This window comes from Taudactylus pleione, unplaced genomic scaffold, assembly GCF_031769625.1.
Source record: "Taudactylus pleione unplaced genomic scaffold, aTauple2 ptg000551l, whole genome shotgun sequence".
In the NCBI taxonomy this organism is placed as follows: domain Eukaryota; kingdom Metazoa; phylum Chordata; class Amphibia; order Anura; family Myobatrachidae; genus Taudactylus; species Taudactylus pleione.
The window spans coordinates 1988084-2006518 of NW_028284953.1; the positions used below are offsets into that span (position 1 = coordinate 1988084).

At 35.9% G+C, this 18435-nt stretch overlaps 19 non-coding genes across 19 annotated transcripts; all 19 read left to right on the forward strand.

Moving 5' to 3' along the window:
• The first annotated feature begins 872 nt into the window (after positions 1–872).
• On the forward strand, positions 873–945 carry TRNAH-AUG (transfer RNA histidin (anticodon AUG)). The gene has a single exon. It is a non-coding gene; the product is annotated as a tRNA-His (tRNA).
• Positions 946–953: 8 nt separating this feature from the next.
• Positions 954–1025, forward strand: TRNAH-GUG (transfer RNA histidin (anticodon GUG)). The gene has a single exon. It is a non-coding gene; the product is annotated as a tRNA-His (tRNA).
• A 1004-nt stretch (positions 1026–2029) lies between these two features.
• On the forward strand, positions 2030–2102 carry TRNAR-ACG (transfer RNA arginine (anticodon ACG)). The gene has a single exon. It is a non-coding gene; the product is annotated as a tRNA-Arg (tRNA).
• An 8-nt stretch (positions 2103–2110) lies between these two features.
• TRNAH-GUG (transfer RNA histidin (anticodon GUG)) lies at positions 2111–2182 on the forward strand. Its single transcript has one exon. It is a non-coding gene; the product is annotated as a tRNA-His (tRNA).
• A 2739-nt stretch (positions 2183–4921) lies between these two features.
• TRNAR-ACG (transfer RNA arginine (anticodon ACG)) lies at positions 4922–4994 on the forward strand. Its single transcript has one exon. It is a non-coding gene; the product is annotated as a tRNA-Arg (tRNA).
• A 1165-nt stretch (positions 4995–6159) lies between these two features.
• TRNAH-GUG (transfer RNA histidin (anticodon GUG)) lies at positions 6160–6231 on the forward strand. Its single transcript has one exon. It is a non-coding gene; the product is annotated as a tRNA-His (tRNA).
• Positions 6232–7813: 1582 nt separating this feature from the next.
• On the forward strand, positions 7814–7886 carry TRNAC-ACA (transfer RNA cysteine (anticodon ACA)). Its single transcript has one exon. It is a non-coding gene; the product is annotated as a tRNA-Cys (tRNA).
• A 506-nt stretch (positions 7887–8392) lies between these two features.
• Positions 8393–8465, forward strand: TRNAR-ACG (transfer RNA arginine (anticodon ACG)). The gene has a single exon. It is a non-coding gene; the product is annotated as a tRNA-Arg (tRNA).
• A 2240-nt stretch (positions 8466–10705) lies between these two features.
• TRNAH-AUG (transfer RNA histidin (anticodon AUG)) lies at positions 10706–10778 on the forward strand. The gene has a single exon. It is a non-coding gene; the product is annotated as a tRNA-His (tRNA).
• A 507-nt stretch (positions 10779–11285) lies between these two features.
• Positions 11286–11358, forward strand: TRNAR-ACG (transfer RNA arginine (anticodon ACG)). The gene has a single exon. It is a non-coding gene; the product is annotated as a tRNA-Arg (tRNA).
• Positions 11359–12522: 1164 nt separating this feature from the next.
• Positions 12523–12594, forward strand: TRNAH-GUG (transfer RNA histidin (anticodon GUG)). Its single transcript has one exon. It is a non-coding gene; the product is annotated as a tRNA-His (tRNA).
• A 1003-nt stretch (positions 12595–13597) lies between these two features.
• TRNAR-ACG (transfer RNA arginine (anticodon ACG)) lies at positions 13598–13670 on the forward strand. The gene has a single exon. It is a non-coding gene; the product is annotated as a tRNA-Arg (tRNA).
• A 506-nt stretch (positions 13671–14176) lies between these two features.
• Positions 14177–14249, forward strand: TRNAR-ACG (transfer RNA arginine (anticodon ACG)). Its single transcript has one exon. It is a non-coding gene; the product is annotated as a tRNA-Arg (tRNA).
• A 506-nt stretch (positions 14250–14755) lies between these two features.
• On the forward strand, positions 14756–14828 carry TRNAC-ACA (transfer RNA cysteine (anticodon ACA)). Its single transcript has one exon. It is a non-coding gene; the product is annotated as a tRNA-Cys (tRNA).
• Positions 14829–15334: 506 nt separating this feature from the next.
• On the forward strand, positions 15335–15407 carry TRNAR-ACG (transfer RNA arginine (anticodon ACG)). The gene has a single exon. It is a non-coding gene; the product is annotated as a tRNA-Arg (tRNA).
• A 1662-nt stretch (positions 15408–17069) lies between these two features.
• On the forward strand, positions 17070–17142 carry TRNAR-ACG (transfer RNA arginine (anticodon ACG)). The gene has a single exon. It is a non-coding gene; the product is annotated as a tRNA-Arg (tRNA).
• A 505-nt stretch (positions 17143–17647) lies between these two features.
• Positions 17648–17720, forward strand: TRNAH-AUG (transfer RNA histidin (anticodon AUG)). The gene has a single exon. It is a non-coding gene; the product is annotated as a tRNA-His (tRNA).
• An 8-nt stretch (positions 17721–17728) lies between these two features.
• TRNAH-GUG (transfer RNA histidin (anticodon GUG)) lies at positions 17729–17800 on the forward strand. The gene has a single exon. It is a non-coding gene; the product is annotated as a tRNA-His (tRNA).
• A 506-nt stretch (positions 17801–18306) lies between these two features.
• On the forward strand, positions 18307–18378 carry TRNAH-GUG (transfer RNA histidin (anticodon GUG)). The gene has a single exon. It is a non-coding gene; the product is annotated as a tRNA-His (tRNA).
• The last annotated feature ends 57 nt before the right edge of the window (positions 18379–18435 follow it).

The window sequence follows — 18435 nt, forward strand, 5'->3', positions numbered from 1 at the left end:
CTTTGAATAATTTAATTGTGAATTATTGTACTAAAGTACTGGGAATTTGACATAAATTCTAGAATTCAGGAAAGAAGAATGTTTGGGCTTCCTTCTGAGTAAGTTCATCACATTTTTGAAATATCTTTTAGCAGTCACAATTATTATTTTACCTAAAACGTTTTTGGGAAACAATCCCTGCAGATAGTCTACAGTCAATTTCCAAAATGTGATTCTGTATATACTTCAATAACCATAAAACTCTAAAAATAGGCTCAAAAACAGGAAAGACACTTCAATTACTACAAAACACGTGGGCCAGTGGCGCAATGGATAACGCGTCTGACTACGCATCAGAAGATTGTATGTTCGACTCCGACCTGGCTCGCTTATATTGCCTTGATCGCAAAGTGGTTAGTACTCTGCGTTGTGGCCGCAGCAACCCCGGTTCGAAAACAGGTCACGACATTTTGATTTTGTTTCTCAATCATCCATTTTTTCACAATACTGAATCTTAAGAAAATTTCAGAAAGTAAGCAGATTCTTTGAAGGTGCTTGCACTATTTGTGTTTAATGCTTATTATAAAGCTATCTTAACATGCTTTGAATAATTTAATTGTGAATTATTTTACTAAAGGACTGGGAATTTGACATAAATTCTGGAATTCAGGAAAGAAGAATGTTTGTGCTCTGTCTGAGTAAGTTCATTACATTTTTGAAAGATCTTTTAGCAGTCACAAGGATTATTGTACCTAAAACGTTTTTGGGAATCAATCCCTGCAGATAGTGTACAGTCAATTTCCAAAATGTGATTCTGTATATACTTCAATAACCATAAAACTTTAAAACAGGCTCAAAAACAGGAAAGACACTTCAATTACTACAGGGCACCTGGGCCAGTGGCGCAATGGATAACGTGTCTGACTATGGATCATAAGTTTGTAGGTTCGACTCCTACCTGGCTCGCTTAAATTGCTGTGATCGTATAGTGGTTAGTACTCTGCGTTGTGGCCGCAGCAACCCCGGTTCGAATCCGGGTCACGGCATTTTGATTTTGTTTCTCAATCATCCATTTTTTCACAATATTGAACCTTAAGAAAATTCCAGAAAGTAAGCAGATTCTTTGAAGGTGCTTGCACTATTTGTGTTTAATGCTTATTATAAAGCTATCTTAACATGCTTTGAATAATTTAATTGTGAATTATTTTACTAAAGGACTGGGAATTTGACATAAATTCTAGAATTCAGGAAAGAAGAATGTTTGGGCTCTGTCAGAGTAAGTTCATCACATTTTTTAAAGATTTTTTAGCAGTCACAAGGATTATTGTACCTAAAACGTTTTTGGGAAACAATCCCTGCAGATAGTGTACAGTCAATTTCCAAAATGTGATTCTGTATATACTTCAATAACCATAAAATTCTGAAAACAGGCTCGAAAACAGGAAAGACACTTCAATTACTACAAGACACCTGGGACAGTGGACAATGGATAACGTGTCTGACTATGGATCTGTAGATTGTAGGTTCTACTCCTACCTGGCTCACTAAAATTGCCGTGATCGTATAGTGGTTAGTACTCTGCGTTGTGGCCGCAGCAACCCCGGCTCGAATCCGGGTCACGGCATTTTGATTTTGTTTCTCAATCATCCATTTTTTCACAATACTGAATCTTAAGAAAATTTCAGAAAGTAAGCAGATTCTTTGAAGGTGCTTGCACTATTTGTGTTTAATGCTTATTATAAAGCTATCTTAACATACTTTGAATAATTTAATTGTGAATTATTGTACTAAAGGACTGGGAATTTGACATAAATTCTGGAATTCAGGAAAGAAGAATGTTTGGGCTCTGTCTGACTAAGTTCATCACATTTTTTAAAGATCTTTTAGCAGTCACAAGGATTATTTTACCTAAAACGTTTTTGGGAAACAATCCCTGCAGATAGTGTACAGTCAATTTCCAAAATGTGATTCTGTATATACTTCAATAACCATAAAACTCTGAAAAAAGGCTCAAAAACAGGAAAGACACTTCAATTACTACAAAACTCGTGGGCCAGTGGCGCAATGGATAACGCGTCTGACTACGGATCAGAAGATTGTAGGTTCAACTCCTACGTGGCTCGCTTAAATTGCCGTGATCGTATAGTGGTTAGTACTCTGCGTTGTGGCCGCAGCAACCCCGGTTCGAATCCGGGTCACGGCATTTTGATTTTGTTTCTCAATCATCCATTTTTTCACAATATTGAACCTTAAGAAAATTCCAGAAAGTAAGCAGATTCTTTGAAGGTGCTTGCACTATTTGTGTTTAATGCTTATTATAAAGCTATCTTAACATGCTTTGAATAATTTAATTGTGAATTATTTTACTAAAGGACTGGGAATTTGACATAAATTCTAGAATTCAGGAAAGAAGAATGTTTGGGCTCTGTCAGAGTAAGTTCATCACATTTTTTAAAGATCTTTTAGCAGTCACAAGGATTATTGTACCTAAAACGTTTTTGGGAAACAATCCCTGCAGATAGTGTACAGTCAATTTCCAAAATGTGATTCTGTATATACTTCAATAACCATAAAATTCTGAAAACAGGCTCGAAAACAGGAAAGACACTTCAATTACTACAAGACACCTGGGACAGTGGACAATGGATAACGTGTCTGACTATGGATCTGTAGATTGTAGGTTCTACTCCTACCTGGCTCACTAAAATTGCCGTGATCGTATAGTGGTTAGTACTCTGCGTTGTGGCCGCAGCAACCCCGGCTCGAATCCGGGTCACGGCATTTTGATTTTGTTTCTCAATCATCCATTTTTTCACAATACTGAATCTTAAGAAAATTTCAGAAAGTAAGCAGATTCTTTGAAGGTGCTTGCACTATTTGTGTTTAATGCTTATTATAAAGCTATCTTAACATGCTTTGAATAATTTAATTGTGAATTATTTTACTAAAGGACTGGGAATTTGACATAAATTCTAGAATTCAGGAAAGAAGAATGTTTGGGCTCTGTCTGAGTAAGTTCATCACATTTTTTAAAGATCTTTTAGCAGTCACAAGGATTATTGTACCTAAAACATTTTTGGGAAACAATCCCTGCAGATAGTGTACAGTCAATTTCCAAAATGTGATTCTGTATATACTTCAATAACCCTAAAACTTTAAAACAGGCTCAAAAACAGGAAAGACTCTTCAATTGCTACAAGACACCTGGAACAGTGGGCAATGGATAACGAGTCTGACTATAGATCAGAAGATTGTAGGTTCGACTCCTACCTGGCTCGCTTAAATTGCCGTGATTGTATAGTAGTTAGTATTCTGCGTTGTGGCTGCAGCAACCCCATTTCGAAAACGGGTCACAGCATTTTGATTTTGTTTCACAATCATCCATTTTTTCACAATACTGAATCTTAAGAAAATTTCAGAAAGTAAGCAGATTCTTTGAAGGTGCTTGCTCTATTTGTGTTTAATGCTTATTATAAAGCTATCTTAACATGCTTTGAATAATTTAATTGTGAATTATTTTACTAAAGGACTGGGAATTTGACATAAATTCTGGAATTCAGGAAAGAAGAATGTTTGTGCTCTGTCTGAGTAAGTTCATTACATTTTTGAAAGATCTTTTAGCAGTCACAAGGATTATTGTACCTAAAACGTTTTTGGGAAACAATCCCTGCAGATAGTGTACAGTCAATTTCCAAAATGTGATTCTGTATATACTTCAATAACCATAAAACTCTGAAAAAAGGCTCAAAAACAGGAAAGACACTTCAATTAATACAAAACACGTGGGCCAGTGGCGCAATGGATGACGCGTCTGACTACGCATCAGAAGATTGTAGGTTCGACTCCTACCTGGCTCGCTTAAATTGCCGTGATTGTATAGTAGTTAGTACTCTGCGTTGTGGCTGCAGCAACCCCATTTCGAAAACGGGTCACAGCATTTTGATTTTGTTTCGCAATCATCCATTTTTTCACAATACTGAATCTTAAGAAAATTTCAGAAAGTAAGCAGATTCTTTGAAGGTGCTTGCACTATTTGTGTTTAATGCTTATTATAAAGCTATCTTAACATGCTTTGAATAATTTAATTGTGAATTATTGTACTAAAGGACTGGGAATTTGACATAAATTCTGGAATTCAGGAAAGAAGAATGTTTGGGCTCTGTCTGAGTAAGTTTATCACATTTTTTAAAGATCTTTTAGCAGTCACAAGGATTATTTTACCTAAAACGTTTTTGGGAAACAATCCCTGCAGATAGTGTACAGTCAATTTCCAAAATGTGATTCTGTATATACTTCAATAACCATAAAACTCTGAAAACTGGCTCAAAAACAGGAAAGACACTTCAATTACTACAGGGCACCTGGGCCAGTGGTGCAATGGATAACGTGTCTGACTACGGATCATAAGTTTGTAGGTTCGACTCCTACCTGGCTCGCTTAAATTGCCGTGATTGTATAGTAGTTAGTACTCTGCGTTGTGGCTGCAGCAACCCCATTTCGAAAACGGGTCACAGCATTTTGATTTTGTTTCACAATCATCCATTTTTTCACAATACTGAATCTTAAGAAAATTTCAGAAAGTAAGCAGATTCTTTGAAGGTGCTTGCACTATTTGTGTTTAATGCTTATTATAAAGCTATCTTAACATACTTTGAATAATTTAATTGTGAATTATTGTACTAAAGGACTGGGAATTTGACATAAATTCTGGAATTCAGGAAAGAAGAATGTTTGGGCTCTGTCTGACTAAGTTCATCACATTTTTTAAAGATCTTTTAGCAGTCACAAGGATTATTTTACCTAAAACGTTTTTGGGAAACAATCCCTGCAGATAGTGTACAGTCAATTTCCAAAATGTGATTCTGTATATACTTCAATAACCATAAAACTCTGAAAAAAGGCTCAAAAACAGGAAAGACACTTCAATTACTACAAAACACGTGGGCCAGTGGCGCAATGGATAACGCGTCTGACTACGGATCAGAAGATTGTAGGTTCAACTCCTACGTGGCTCGCTTAAATTGCCGTGATTGTATAGTAGTTAGTACTCTGCGTTGTGGCTGCAGCAACCCCATTTCCAAAACGGATCACAGCATTTTGATTTTGTTTCACAATCATCCATTTTTTCACAATACTGAATCTTAAGAAAATTTCAGAAAGTAAGCAGATTCTTTGAAGGTGCTTGCACTATTTGTGTTTAATGCTTATTATAAAGCTATCTTAACATGCTTTGAATAATTTAATTGTGAATTATTGTACTAAAGGACTGGGAATTTGACATAAATTCTGGAATTCAGGAAAGAAGAATGTTTGGGCTCTGTCTGAGTAAGTTCATCACATTTTTTAAAGATCTTTTAGCAGTCACAAGGATTATTTTACCTAAAACGTTTTTGGGAAACAATCCCTGCAGATAGTGTACAGTCAATTTCCAAAATGTGATTCTGTATATACTTCAATAACCATAAAACTCTGAAAACTGGCTCAAAAACAGGAAAGACACTTCAATTACTACAGGGCACCTGGGCCAGTGGTGCAATGGATAACGTGTCTGACTACGGATCATAAGTTGTAGGTTCGACTCCTACCTGGCTCGCTTAAATTGACGTGATCGTATAGTGGTTAGTATTCTGCGTTGTGGCCGCAGCAACCCCAGTTCGAAAACGGGTCACAGCATTTTGATTTTGTTTCACAATCATCCATTTTTTCACAATACTGAATCTTAAGAAAATTTCAGAAAGTAAGCAGATTCTTTGAAGGTGCTTGCACTATTTGTGTTTAATGCTTATTATAAAGCTATCTTAACATGCTTTGAATAATTTAATTGTGAATTATTGTACTAAAGTACTGGGAATTTGACATAAATTCTAGAATTCAGGAAAGAAGAATGTTTGGGCTTCCTTCTGAGTAAGTTCATCACATTTTTGAAATATCTTTTAGCAGTCACAATTATTATTTTACCTAAAACGTTTTTGGGAAACAATCCCTGCAGATAGTCTACAGTCAATTTCCAAAATGTGATTCTGTATATACTTCAATAACCATAAAATTCTGAAAACAGGCTCGAAAACAGGAAAGACACTTCAATTTCTACAAGACACCTGGGACAGTGGGCAATGGATAACGTGTCTGACTATGGATCTGTAGATTGTAGGTTCTACTCCTACCTGGCTCACTAAAATTGCCGTGATCGTATAGTGGTTAGTACTCTGCGTTGTGGCCGCAGCAACCCCGGTTCGAATCCGGGTTACGGCATTTTGATTTTGTTTCTCAATCATCCATTTTTTCACAATACTGAATCTTAAGAAAATTTCAGAAAGTAAGCAGATTCTTTGAAGGTGCTTGCACTATTTGTGTTTAATGCTTATTATAAAGCTATCTTAACATGCTTTGAATAATTTAATTGTGAATTATTTTACTAAAGGACTGGGAATTTGACATAAATTCTAGAATTCAGGAAAGAAGAATGTTTGGGCTCTGTCCGAGTAAGTTCATCACATTTTTTAAAGATCTTTTAGCAGTCACAAGGATTATTGTACCTAAAACATTTTTGGGAAACAATCCCTGCAGATAGTGTACAGTCAATTTCCAAAATGTGATTCTGTATATACTTCAATAACCATAAAACTTTAAAACAGGCTCAAAAACAGGAAAGACTCTTCAATTGCTACAAGACACCTGGAACAGTGGGCAATGGATAACGAGTCTGACTATAGATCAGAAGATTGTAGGTTCGACTCCTCCCTGGCTCGCTTAAATTGCCGTGATTGTATAGTAGTTAGTACTCTGCGTTGTGGCTGCTGCAACCCCATTTCGAAAATGGGTCACAGCATTTTGATTTTGTTTCACAATCATCCATTTTTTCACAATACTGAATCTTAAGAAAATTTCAGAAAGTAAGCAGATTCTTTGAAGGTGCTTGCACTATTTGTGTTTAATGCTTATTATAAAGCTATCTTAACATACTTTGAATAATTTAATTGTGAATTATTGTACTAAAGGACTGGGAATTTGACATAAATTCTGGAATTCAGGAAAGAAGAATGTTTGGGCTCTGTCTGACTAAGTTCATCACATTTTTTAAAGATCTTTTAGCAGTCACAAGGATTATTTTACCTAAAACGTTTTTGGGAAACAATCCCTGCAGATAGTGTACAGTCAATTTCCAAAATGTGATTCTGTATATACTTCAATAACCATAAAACTCTGAAAAAAGGCTCAAAAACAGGAAAGACACTTCAATTACTACAAAACACGTGGGCCAGTGGCGCAATGGATAACGCGTCTGACTACGGATCAGAAGATTGTAGGTTCAACTCCTACCTGGCTAGCTTAAATTGCCGTGATTGTATAGTAGTTAGTACTCTGCGTTGTGGCTGCAGCAACCCCATTTCCAAAACGGATCACAGCATTTTGATTTTGTTTCACAATCATCCATTTTTTCACAATACTGAATCTTAAGAAAATTTCAGAAAGTAAGCAGATTCTTTGAAGGTGCTTGCACTATTTGTGTTTAATGCTTATTATAAAGCTATCTTAACATGCTTTGAATAATTTAATTGTGAATTATTGTACTAAAGGACTGGGAATTTGACATAAATTCTGGAATTCAGGAAAGAAGAATGTTTGGGCTCTGTCTGAGTAAGTTCATCACATTTTTTAAAGATCTTTTAGCAGTCACAAGGATTATTTTACCTAAAACGTTTTTGGGAAACAATCCCTGCAGATAGTGTACAGTCAATTTCCAAAAAGTGATTCTGTATATACTTCAATAACCATAAAACTCTGAAAAAAGGCTCAAAAACAGGAAAGACACTTCAATTACTACAAAACACGTGGGCCAGTGGCGCAATGGATAACGCGTCTGACTACAGATCAGAAGATTGTAGGTTCGACTCCTACCTGGCTCGCTTAAATTGCCGTGATTGTATAGTAGTTAGTATTCTGCGTTGTGGCTGCAGCAACCCCATTTCGAAAACGGGTCACAGCATTTTGATTTTGTTTCACAATCATCCATTTTTTCACAATACTGAATCTTAAGAAAATTTCAGAAAGTAAGCAGATTCTTTGAAGGTGCTTGCACTATTTGTGTTTAATGCTTATTATAAAGCTATCTTAACATGCTTTGAATAATTTATTTGTGAATTATTGTACTAAAGGACTGGGAATTTGACATAAATTCTGGAATTCAGGAAAGAAGAATGTTTGGGCTCTGTCCGAGTAAGTTCATCACATTTTTTAAAGATCTTTTAGCAGTCACAAGGATTATTTTACCTAAAACGTTTTTGGGAAACAATCCCTGCAGATAGTGTACAGTCAATTTCCAAAATGTGATTCTGTATATACTTCAATAACCATAAAAAGCTGAAAAAAGGCTCAAAAACAGGAAAGACACTTCAATTACTACAAAACACGTGGGCCAGTGGCGCAATGGATAACGCGTCTGACTACGGATCAGAAGATTGTAGGTTCAACTCCTACCTGGCTCGCTTAAATTGCTGTGATTGTATAGTAGTTAGTACTCTGCGTTGTGGCTGCAGCAACCCCATTTCCAAAACGGATCACAGCATTTTGATTTTGTTTCACAATCATCCATTTTTTCACAATACTGAATCTTAAGAAAATTTCAGAAAGTAAGCAGATTCTTTGAAGGTGCTTGCACTATTTGTGTTTAATGCTTATTATAAAGCTATCTTAACATGCTTTGAATAATTTAATTGTGAATTATTGTACTAAAGGACTGGGAATTTGACATAAATTCTGGAATTCAGGAAAGAAGAATGTTTGGGCTCTGTCTGAGTAAGTTCATCACATTTTTTAAAGATCTTTTAGCAGTCACAAGGATTATTTTACCTAAAACGTTTTTGGGAAACAATCCCTGCAGATAGTGTACAGTCAATTACCAAAATGTGATTCTGTATATACTTCAATAACCATAAAATTCTGAAAACAGGCTCAAAAACAGGAAAGACACTTCAATTACTACAAGAGACCCGGGACAGTGGGCAATGGATAACGTGTCTGACTATGGATCTGTAGATTGTAGGTTCGACTCCTACCTGGCTCGCTTAAATTGCCGTGATCGTATAGTGGTTAGTACTCTGCGTTGTGGCCGCAGCAACCCCGGTTCGAATCCAGGTTACGGCATTTTGATTTTGTTTCTCAATCATCCATTTTTTCACAATACTGAATCTTAAGAAAATTTCAGAAAGTAAGCAGATTCTTTGAAGGTGCTTGCACTATTTGTGTTTAATGCTCATTATAAAGCTATCTTAACATGCTTTGAATAATTTAATTGTGAATTATTTTACTAAAGGACTGGGAATTTGACATAAATTCTAGAATTCAGGAAAGAAGAATGTTTGGGCTCTGTCTGAGTAAGTTCATCACATTTTTTAAAGATCTTTTAGCAGTCACAAGGATTATTGTACCTAAAACATTTTTGGGAAACAATCCCTGCAGATAGTGTACAGTCAATTTCCAAAATGTGATTCTGTATATACTTCAATAACCATAAAACTTTAAAACAGGCTCAAAAACAGGAAAGACTCTTCAATTGCTACAAGTCACTTGGAACAGCGGGCAATGGATAACGAGTCTGACTATAGATCAGAAGATTGTAGGTTCGACTCCTACCTGGCTCGCTTAAATTGCCGTGATTGTATAGTAGTTAGTACTCTGCGTTGTGGCTGCAGCAACCCCATTTCGAAAACGGGTCACAGCATTTTGATTTTGTTTCACAATCATCCATTTTTTCACAATACTGAATCTTAAGAAAATTTCAGAAAGTAAGCAGATTCTTTGAAGGTGCTTGCACTATTTGTGTTTAATGCTTATTATAAAGCTATCTTAACATGCTTTGAATAATTTAATTGTGAATTATTGTACTAAAGGACTGGGAATTTGACATAAATTCTGGAATTCAGGAAAGAAGAATGTTTGGGCTCTGTCTGACTAAGTTCATCACATTTTTTAAAGATCTTTTAGCAGTCACAAGGATTATTTTACCTAAAACGTTTTTGGGAAACAATCCCTGCAGATAGTGTACAGTCAATTTCCAAAATGTGATTCTGTATATACTTCAATAACCATAAAACTCTGAAAAAAGGCTCAAAAACAGGAAAGACACTTCAATTGCTACAAAACACGTGGGCCAGTGGCGCAATGGATAACTCGTCTGACTACGGATCAGGAGATTGTAGGTTCAACTCCTACCTGGCTCGCTTAAATTGCCGTGATTGTATAGTAGTTAGTACTCTGCGTTGTGCCTGCAGCAACCCCATTTCCAAAACGAATCACAGCATTTTGATTTTGTTTCACAATCATCCATTTTTTCACAATACTGAATCTTAAGAAAATTTCAGAAAGTAAGCAGATTCTTTGAAGGTGCTTGCACTATTTGTGTTTAATGCTTATTATAAAGCTATCTTAACATGCTTTGAATAATTTAATTGTGAATTATTGTACTAAAGGACTGGGAATTTGACATAAATTCTGGAATTCAGGAAAGAAGAATGTTTGGGCTCTGTCTGAGTAAGTTCATCACATTTTTTAAAGATCTTTTAGCAGTCACAAGGATTATTTTACCTAAAACGTTTTTGGGAAACAATCCCTGCAGATAGTGTACAGTCAATTTCCAAAAAGTGATTCTGTATATACTTCAATAACCATAAAACTCTGAAAAATGGCTCAAAAACAGGAAAGACACTTCAATTACTACAAAACACGTGGGCCAGTGGCGCAATGGATAACGCGTCTGACTATGGATCAGAAGATTGTAGGTTCGACTCCTACCTGGCTCACTTAAATTGCCGTGATTGTATAGTAGTTAGTATTCTGCGTTGTGGCTGCAGCAACCCCATTTCGAAAACGGGTCACAGCATTTTGATTTTGTTTCACAATCATCCATTTTTTCACAATACTGAATCTTAAGAAAATTTCAGAAAGTAAGCAGATTCTTTGAAGGTGCTTGCACTATTTGTGTTTAATGCTTATTATAAAGCTATCTTAACATGCTTTGAATAATTTATTTGTGAATTATTGTACTAAAGTACTGGGAATTTGACATAAATTCTAGAATTCAGGAAAGAAGAATGTTTGGGCTTCCTTCTGAGTAAGTTCATCACATTTTTGAAATATCTTTTAGCAGTCACAATTATTATTTTACCTAAAACGTTTTTGGGAAACAATCCCTGCAGATAGTCTACAGTCAATTTCCAAAATGTGATTCTGTATATACTTCAATAACCATAAAACTCTGAAAAAAGGCTCAAAAACAGGAAAGACACTTCAATTACTACAAAACACGTGGGCCAGTGGCGCAATGGATAACGCGTCTGACTACGGATCAGAAGATTGTAGGTTCGACTCCTACCTGGCTCGCTTATATTGCCTTGATTGCATAGTGGTTAGTACTCTGCGTTGTGGCCGCAGCAACCCCGGTTCGAAAACAGGTCACGACATTTTGATTTTGTTTCTTAATCATCCATTTTTTCACAATACTGAATCTTAAGAAAATTTCAGAAAGTAAGCAGATTCTTTGAAGGTGCTTGCACTATTTGTGTTTAATGCTTAATATAAAGCTATCTTAACATGCTTTGAATAATTTAATTGTGAATTATTTTACTAAAGGACTGGGAATTTGACATAAATTCTGGAATTCAGGAAAGAAGAATGTTTGTGCTCTGTCTGAGTAAGTTCATTACATTTTTGAAAGATCTTTTAGCAGTCACAAGGATTATTGTACCTAAAACGTTTTTGGGAATCAATCCCTGCAGATAGTGTACAGTCAATTTCCAAAATGTGATTCTGTATATACTTCAATAACCATAAAACTTTAAAACAGGCTCAAAAACAGGAAAGACACTTCAATTACTACAGGGCACCTGGGCCAGTGGCGCAATGGATAACGTGTCTGACTATGGATCATAAGTTTGGAGGTTCGACTCCTACCTGGCTCGCTTAAATTGCCGTGATCGTATAGTGGTTAGTACTCTGCGTTGTGGCCTCAGCAACCCCGGTATGAATCCGGGTCACGGCATTTTGATTTTGTTTCTCAATCATCCATTTTTTCACAATACTGAATCTTAAGAAAATTTAAGAAAGTAAGCAGATTCTTTGAAGGTGCTTGCACTATTTGTGTTTAATGCTTATTATAAAGCTATCTTAACATGCATTGAATAATTTAATTGTGAATTATTGTAATAAAGGACTGGGAATTTAACATAAATTCTAGAATTCAGGAAAGAAGAATGTTTGGGCTCTGTCAGAGTAAGTTCATCACATTTTTTAAAGATCTTTTAGCAGTCACAAGGATTATTTTACCTAAAACGTTTTTGGGAAACAATCCCTGCAGATAGTGTACAGTCAATTTCCAAAATGTGATTCTGTATATACTTCAATAACCATAAAATTCTGAAAACAGGCTCGAAAACAGGAAAGATACTTCAATTACTACAAGACTCCTGGGACAGTGGGCAATGGATAACGTGTCTGACTATGGATCTGTAGATTGTAGGTTCTACTCCTACCTGGCTCACTAAAATTGCCGTGATCGTATAGTGGTTAGTACTCTGCGTTGTGGCCGCAGCAACCCCGGTTCGAATCCGGGTTACGGCATTTTGATTTTGTTTCTCAATCATCCATTTTTTCACAATACTGAATCTTAAGAAAATTTCAGAAAGTAAGCAGATTCTTTGAAGGTGCTTGCACTATTTGTGTTTAATGCTTATTATAAAGCTATCTTAACATGCTTTGAATAATTTAATTGTGAATTATTTTACTAAAGGGCTGGGAATTTGACATAAATTCTAGAATTCAGGAAAGAAGAATGTTTGGGCTCTGTCTGAGTAAGTTCATCACATTTTTTAAAGATCTTTTAGCAGTCACAAGGATTATTGTACCTAATCCATTTTTGGGAAACAATCCCTGCAGATAGTGTACAGTCAATTTCCAAAATGTGATTCTGTATATACTTCAATAACCATAAAACTTTAAAACAGGCTCAAAAACAGGAAAGACTCTTCAATTGCTACAAGTCACCTGGAACAGCGGGCAATGGATAACGAGTCTGACTATAGATCAGAAGATTGTAGGTTCGACTCCTACCTGGCTCGCTTAAATTGCCGTGATTGTATAGTAGTTAGTACTCTGCGTTGTGGCTGGTGCAACCCCATTTCGAAAACGGGTCACAGCATTTTGATTTTGTTTCACAATCATCCATTTTTTCACAATACTGAATCTTAAGAAAATTTCAGAAAGTAAGCAGATTCTTTGAAGGTGCTTGCACTATTTGTGTTTAATGCTTATTATAAAGATATCTTAACATACTTTGAATAATTTAATTGTGAATTATTGTACTAAAGGACTGGGAATTTGACATAAATTCTGGAATTCAGGAAAGAAGAATGTTTGGGCTCTGTCTGAGTAAGTTCATCACATTTTTTAAAGATCTTTTAGCAGTCACAAGGATTATTTTACCTAAAACGTTTTTGGGAAACAATCCCTGCAGATAGTGTACAGTCAATTTCCAAAATGTGATTCTGTATATACTTCAATAACCATAAAACTCTGAAAAAAGGCTCAAAAACAGGAAAGACACTTCAATTACTACAAAACACGTGGGCCAGTGGCGCAATGGATAACGCTTCTGACTACGGATCAGAAGATTGTAGGTTCGACTCCTACCTGGCTCGCTTAAATTGCCGTGATTGTATAGTAGTTAGTATTCTGCGTTGTGGCTGCAGCAACCCCATTTCGAAAACGGGTCACAGCATTTTGATTTTGTTTCACAATCATCCATTTTTTCACAATACTGAATCTTAAGAAAATTTCAGAAAGTAAGCAGATTCTTTGAAGGTGCTTGCACTATTTGTGTTTAATGCTTATTATAAAGCTATCTTAACATGCTTTGAATAATTTATTTGTGAATTATTGTACTAAAGGACTGGGAATTTGACATAAATTCTGGAATTCAGGAAAGAAGAATGTTTGGGCTCTGTCTGAGTAAGTTCATCACATTTTTTAAAGATCTTTTAGCAGTCACAAGGATTATTTTACCTAAAACGTTTTTGGGAAACAATCCCTGCAGATAGTGTACAGTCAATTTCCAAAATGTGATTCTGTATATACTTCAATAACCATAAAACTCTGAAAAAAGGCTCAAAAACAGGAAAGACACTTCAATTACTACAAAACACGTGGGCCAGTGGCGCAATGGATAACGCGTCTGACTACGGATCAGAAGATTGTAGGTTCAACTCCTACCTGGCTCGCTTAAATTGCCGTGATTGTATAGTAGTTAGTACTCTGCGTTGTGGCTGCAGCAACCCCATTTCCAAAACGGATCACAGCATTTTGATTTTGTTTCACAATCATCCATTTTTTCACAATACTGAATCTTAAGAAAATTTCAGAAAGTAAGCAGATTCTTTGAAGGTGCTTGCACTATTTGTGTTTAATGCTTATTATAAAGCTATCTTAACATGCTTTGAATAATTTATTTGTGAATTATTGTACTAAAGGACTGGGAATTTGACATAAATTCTGGAATTCAGGAAAGAAGAATGTTTGGGCTCTGTCTGAGTAAGTTCATCACATTTTTTAAAGATCTTTTAGCAGTCACAAGGATTATTTTACCTAAAACGTTTTTGGGAAACAATCCCTGCAGATAGTGTACAGTCAATTTCCAAAAAGTGATTCTGTATATACTTCAATAACCATAAAACTCTGAAAAAAGGCTCAAAAACAGGAAAGACACTTCAATTACTACAAAACACGTGGGCCAGTGGCGCAATGGATAACGCGTCTGACTACAGATCAGAAGATTGTAGGTTCGACTCCTACCTGGCTCGCTTAAATTGCCGTGATTGTATAGTAGTTAGTATTCTGCGTTGTGGCTGCAGCAACCCCATTTCGAAAACGAGTCACAGCATTTTGATTTTGTTTCACAATCATCCATTTTTTCACAATACTGAATCTTAAGAAAATTTCAGAAAGTAAGCAGATTCTTTGAAGGTGCTTGCACTATTTGTGTTTAATGCTTATTATAAAGCTATCTTAACATGCTTTGAATAATTTATTTGTGAATTATTGTACTAAAGAACTGGGAATTTGACATAAATTCTGGAATTCAGGAAAGAAGAATGTTTGGGCTCTGTCTGAGTAAGTTCATCACATTTTTTAAAGATCTTTTAGCAGTCACAAGGATTATTTTACCTAAAACGTTTTTGGGAAACAATCCCTGCAGATAGTGTACAGTCAATTTCCAAAATGTGATTCTGTATATACTTCAATAACCATAAAACTCTGAAAAAAGGCTCAAAAACAGGAAAGACACTTCAATTACTACAAAACACGTGGGCCAGTGGCGCAATGGATAACGCGTCTGACTACGGATCAGAAGATTGTAGGTTCAACTCCTACCTGGCTCGCTTAAATTGCCGTGATTGTATAGTAGTTAGTACTCTGCGTTGTGGCTGCAGCAACCCCATTTCCAAAACGGATCACAGCATTTTGATTTTGTTACACAATCATCCATTTTTTCACAATACTGAATCTTAAGAAAATTTCAGAAAGTAAGCAGATTCTTTGAAGGTGCTTGCACTATTTGTGTTTAATGCTTATTATAAAGCTATCTTAACATGCTTTGAATAATTTAATTGTGAATTATTGTACTAAAGGACTGGGAATTTGACATAAATTCTGGAATTCAGGAAAGAAGAATGTTTGGGCTCTGTCTGAGTAAGTTCATCACATTTTTTAAAGATCTTTTAGCAGTCACAAGGATTATTTTACCTAAAACGTTTTTGGGAAACAATCCCTGCAGATAGTGTACAGTCAATTACCAAAATGTGATTCTGTATATACTTCAATAACCATAAAATTCTGAAAACAGGCTCAAAAACAGGAAAGACACTTCAATTACTACAAGAGACCCGGGACAGTGGGCAATGGATAACGTGTCTGACTATGGATCTGTAGATTGTAGGTTCGACTCCTACCTAGCTCGCTTAAATTGCCGTGATCGTATAGTGGTTAGTACTCTGCGTTGTGGCCGCAGCAACCCCGGTTCTAATCCGGGTTACGTCATTTTGATTTTGTTTCTCAATCATCCATTTTTTCACAATACTGAATCTTAAGAAAATTTCAGAAAGTAAGCAGATTCTTTGAAGGTGCTTGCACTATTTGTGTTTAATGCTTATTATAAAGCTATCTTAACATGCTTTGAATAATTTAATTGTGAATTATTTTACTAAAGGACTGGGAATTTGACATAAATTCTAGAATTCAGGAAAGAAGAATGTTTGGGCTCTGTCTGAGTAAGTTCATCACATTTTTTAAAGATCTTTTAGCAGTCACAAGGATTATTGTACCTAAAACATTTTTGGGAAACAATCCCTGCAGATAGTGTACAGTCAGTTTCCAAAATGTGATTCTGTATATACTTCAATAACCATAAAACTCGAAAACTGGCTCAAAAACAGGAAAGACACTTCAATTACTACAGGGCACCTGGGCCAGTAGCGCGATGGATAACGTGTCTGACTACGGATCATAAGTTTGTAGGTTCGACTCCTACCTGGCTCGCTTAAATTGAAGTGATCGTATAGTGGTTAGTACTCTGCGTTGTGGCCGCAGCAACCCCGGTTCGAAAGCAGGTCACAGCATTTTGATTTTGTTTCTCAATCATCCATTTTTTCACAATACTGAATCTTAAGAAAATTTCAGAAAGTAAGCAGATGCTTTGAAGGTGCTTGCACTATTTGTGTTTAATGCTTATTATAAAGCTATCTTAACATGCTTTGAATAATTTATTTGTGAATTATTGTACTAAAGGACTGGGAATTTGACATAAATTCTGGAATTCAGGAAAGAAGAATGTTTGGGCTCTGTCTGAGTAAGTTCATCACATTTTTTAAAGATCTTTTAGCAGTCACAAGGATTATTTTACCTAAAACGTTTTTGGGAAACAATCCCTGCAGATAGTGTACAGTCAATTACCAAAATGTGATTCTGTATATACTTCAATAACCATAAAATTCTGAAAACAGGCTCAAAAACTGGAAAGACACTTCAATTACTACAAAACACGTGTGCCAGTGGCGCAATGGATAACGCGTCTGACTACGGATCAGAAGATTGTAGGTTCGACTCCTACCTGGCTCGCTTATATTGCCTTGATCGCATAGTGGTTAGTTCTCTGCGTTGTGGCCGCAGCAACCCCGGTTCGAAAACAGGTCACGACATTTTGATTTTGTTTCTCAAACATCCATTTTTTCACAATACTGAATCTTAAGAAAATTTCAGAAAGTAAGCAGATTCTTTGAAGGTGTTTGCACTATTTGTGTTTAATGCTTATTATAAAGCTATCTTAACATGCTTTGAATAATTTAATTGTGAATTATTTTACTAAAGGACTGGGAATTTGACATAAATTCTGGAATTCAGGAAAGAAGAATGTTTGTGCTCTGTCTGAGTAAGTTCATTACATTTTTGAAAGATCTTTTAGCAGTCACAAGGATTATTGTACCTAAAACGTTTTTGGGAATCAATCCCTGCAGATAGTGTACAGTCAATTTCCAAAATGTGATTCTGTATATACTTCAATAACCATAAAACTTTAAAACAGGCTCAAAAACAGGAAAGACACTTCAATTACTACAGGGCACCTGGGCCAGTGGCGCAATGGATAACGTGTCTGACTATGGATCATAAGTTTGTAGGTTCGACTCCTACCTGGTTCGCTTAAATTGCTGTGATCGTATAGTGGTTAGTACTCTGCGTTGTGGCCGCAGCAACCCCGGTTCGAGTCCGGGTCACGGCATTTTGATTTTGTTTCTCAATCATCCATTTTTTCACAATACTGAACCTTAAGAAAATTTCAGAAAGTAAGCAGATTCTTTGAAGGTGCTTGCACTATTTGTGTTTAATGCTTATTATAAAGCTATCTTAACATGCTTTGAATAATTTAATTGTGAATTATTTTACTAAAGGACTGGGAATTTGACATAAATTCTAGAATTCAGGAAAGAAGAATGTTTGGGCTCTGTCAGAGTAAGTTCATCACATTTTTTAAAGATCTTTTAGCAGTCACAAGGATTATTGTACCTAAAACGTTTTTGGGAAACAATCCCTGCAGATAGTGTACAGTCAATTTCCAAAATGTGATTCTGTATATACTTCAATAACCATAAAATTCTGAAAACAGGCTCGAAAACAGGAAAGACACTTCAATTACTACAAGACACCTGGGACAGTGGACAATGGATAATGTGTCTGACTATGGATCTGTAGATTGTAGGTTCTACTCCTACCTGGCTCACTAAAATTGCCGTGATCGTATAGTGGTTAGTACTCTGCGTTGTGGCCGCAGCAACCCCGGTTCGAATCCGGGTCACGGCATTTTGATTTTGTTTCTCAATCATCCATTTTTTCACAATACTGAATCTTAAGAAAATT